The 3,748-nt window shown below is 29.2% G+C and overlaps 1 non-coding gene across 1 annotated transcript; it reads right to left on the minus strand.

The window, feature by feature from the left end:
• Positions 1 to 3,344: 3,344 nt before the first annotated feature.
• On the minus strand, positions 3,345 to 3,428 carry TRNAL-CAA (transfer RNA leucine (anticodon CAA)). The gene has a single exon. It is a non-coding gene; the product is annotated as a tRNA-Leu (tRNA).
• Between the last annotated feature and the right edge of the window lie 320 nt (positions 3,429 to 3,748).

Raw genomic sequence — 3,748 nt, forward strand, 5'->3', positions numbered from 1 at the left:
GAATTCATGAAAGAGTTCAACACGATTATCATTAGAACTAGATATAATAAATCTACAAGAGATGAGGTGAGATGCTAAATTGATGATCTTATAACCAACATTCACAAGGAATTAGGCACATTTTGGATGATCATCATGGAAGAAGCCTATTAGTTAACACTGAGGTTGAGGAGACGTTGTCCAAAATGGTAGATCATATGTTAGGTTGTATTGATTTGCCCCTATCTTTAATATTTATAGAGATGCATGTATCAAGCTATTAATGCTCGATACAACCAATAGTTTTATAGAACCACAGGAGGTGGTTAAGCCATGTCGCGAATCCTACAAGGGACATTGGCCCACTGCTAACGATCCCCCTCCTAATGTCACTTGTCATGGCCAGTAGGATTCAAACTTGTGACCAAGCTCTTATACCAATTGTTAGGAAGGATAGGGTTTCCGTTGCACCAAAAGATCGACCTGTTAATGCCTGATACAATCAATAGTCTTATAGAACCATATGAGGTAGTTAAGCCATGTCGCGAATCCTGTGAGGGACACTGGCCCATTGCCAACAATAAAAAGATGGGTGATATTAGATGATAACTTGGTAAGATTGACTACATGTTATTTAAATGGAGAATATGCTAGAGGGAGGTGAAAGCAAAGATTCATCAAGGAAAATATGGACCATGCAAATTAAACCAAAAGGAAATTCAAACTCTAGAGAACATAAGTGAGGTTGATATATATATATATATATATATATATATATATATATATATATATATATATATATATATATATATATATATATATATATATATATATATATATATATATATATATATATATATATATATATATATATATATATAAGTTTATTGGCTCCAATGCCAATCAAGAATTTGAAGACAAATAATAACAATGTCCTCATTAATAATGGTCTAAAAAAGTGCAATTAAAGATTTAAGAAAGTGGTTTGTTGAAGATATTTCCTATATTTGTTTTAGTACCATTGATTCAAGTTTAGATAATTGAGTCAATAGCATCAAACATACCCAATATCATAAACCTCAGTAGATGAGTTGTGGATGTCTTATAACACTTTAGGCCATTAATTTTGCCTAGATCAATGAAGGGCATAGTTGAAAAATATATTACAAATCACTATAGTAATAATTTTTCATAAGGATTATAGTGACTTGAATGTCAAGCAAGAATATGAAGATGCATAAGAAAAAAAATCCTCATTTATAATGGCTTGAAAGGGTATTCAAGATATGAATAATAGTTTGTTGAGGATGTTTCCCATTATTTCATCAGTACCATGGACTCAAGTTTATATAATTAAAATGATATTACCAATCATTTTGAATACGATAACTCCATTAAATGAAAAGTGGATGCCTTGAGAAGCTTAAGGTCGCTAGATCTAATTAGATCAATGAATGCAAAAAAAAAAAAAAAGCTAAAAAAATGCCTTCAATTTTATTTTTGTGAAAGGAAAGAAGGTATGAAAAATTGGGACGTGGGCCACGTGAATTTCATTTAAAGAGAGAAGGACCAAACAATTAGATATGATGATAGACGACGAATCAGAGTTTGAAACTCCAAGCTCTCAAGATGGATTGAAATGATTTACAAAAGAAAGGTAATTTTTCCAATCCATGAAATTTCGCCAAGGTTTTGTTTTATGGACTATGAATTTAGTTTTCCATTGACACTTAGAGATATTCATTGAAGCTCAATCTAAGTATACATTAGATAGATATGAATGTAAAGGTCCATCAAGAAAAGTATAGACTATCAAAGAAATATTAAATGTAAAATTTACCTTGGATACCATATAAGGGATTATAGTTGAAAACATGCTATATATAGCTTTCTGGTAATTTTTCTTCTCCTAGAAAATACTAGCTTAAATGTGAAGATAAATTTTGAAGAAGGAAAATAAAAAGAATATAAATTTTTATAATCTAAAAGGAGACAATTAAAGGTGTATTAAATTATTTTTCTAAATCTATATCTTGTAAAATTTTGACATTTTTATGGACTCAATGTTAGATAATTGAACTTGTAATATTAAATTTATTAAATGTAAGATATTTCTCAAGATAATGTAAAAAATAATAATAATTTAAGTTCTATTAGATAAAATGTGAACTTTTAAAGAAGTTTTAAAGACTATTACATCCAATTAAATCAATCACTCATAAAAAGTAAAATAAATAACAAGCAAAGGCTTTGAAATCTTATGAAGCTAGGATGAGGCCCAAATGAGTTGCATTCCTTTAAGAGAGAAGGAATCCAAACAATTAAATATGATGATGGATGGTCGATAGACAGTTTAAAGTCCCAAGCTCTCAAGATGGATTGAAATGTTTTTGCAAAAGAAAGATAACATGTTTCCATGATTTTGTTTTATGGACTGCAAATAGAGTATTCCATTGATAGAGATATCTATTGAAGCTTAAAAGGAGACTTTTGGTGGGAAATGGATGTGAAGATCCATCAAGGAAGCTATTGACCACTAGAGCAAAATTTAAAAATAAAATTAGCCTTGGATAAGACAAAGGGGAGAATAAAAAAAAAATTGCTATGCATATCTTTTGTAGTATTTGAATTTCCTCGAGAAAATGTTAATTCAAATGCAAATAATTTTTTGAAGAAATATAATGATTCAAAGGGAGATAATTATAAGTAGATTAAAGTAGTTTGTTGATGGTAGGATTTTCACATTGTTATGGACTCAATGTTAGACAATTTAGCTTGTCATTAAATATATTTGATACAATAAATATAGCAATATAATGAATTTTTAAAGTAATATATTCATTACAATATATTTTTCAAGTTACACAAAAAGAAAATTTAAAACTAGGAATTATAACTTAATCGAGACACACCATGCCAATTTTGTCCATGTTGAATTAGAATTACGCTTGATAAGTGTAATGAGTTTTTCTTGAGAAGAGAAACCAACACTATAGTGGTCTGTATTGAAAAAAAATGAAATTCTGATAGGGACCAGTTTTAACTTTGATTGTGTATAAGTTTTTGCATCAACATTTCAGATCATACTATATGATCCATCATCTAGAATAGAAGAGTGCATACTATATGATCTCATCATGCACGCTTTCATTGTAGATCATAAAATATGATCCAAACATTGATTAAAAATTAATATACCATCAAAGATAAAACAGATCTCTACCAATAGCTTGTGGAAAATTAATACACTTAATATGAAGTTTTATTAAAAAGAAACAAGTACACTTGATATAAAGTTTTCAATAGTTAAAGTGAATATAGAACGATGTTAAAATTTGTAAACGAAGACCAAAACGAAATGCAAATGTCAGAAGTGGGATTTGAACCCACGCCCTCGTTAGAGGACCAGAACTTGAGTCTGGCGCCTTAGACCTCTCGGCCATCCTGACGTTGTTGTTTAATTGTTGAACAATATTTATATTAGCTCCTTAAATTATATGCTTTAAAATAGTTCTACGCTTTAACAATGTCCTTTAATTTATAAGCAAGTGGAATAATATATCGCTTACTCAAAGGTCTCATCGATTTTAGCGTTGATTTCTTCCTAACAAATTCTGATGTTGAAAAATCGTCTTGGTGTTGGTTCTTTTGGGATGTTTATTTCATCCAACTCTAAATTAATTTCTCTCTATCATAAACTTTTATTCTTATTATATTATACTAATAAATATCTTAAAATGCTTATAATAAAAAGTGGTCCATTGTTTAT

This window comes from Cupressus sempervirens, chromosome 2 (assembly GCF_028749045.1).
Source record: "Cupressus sempervirens isolate cs-2001-9-10 chromosome 2, ASM2874904v1, whole genome shotgun sequence".
Lineage (NCBI taxonomy): Eukaryota > Viridiplantae > Streptophyta > Pinopsida > Cupressales > Cupressaceae > Cupressus > Cupressus sempervirens.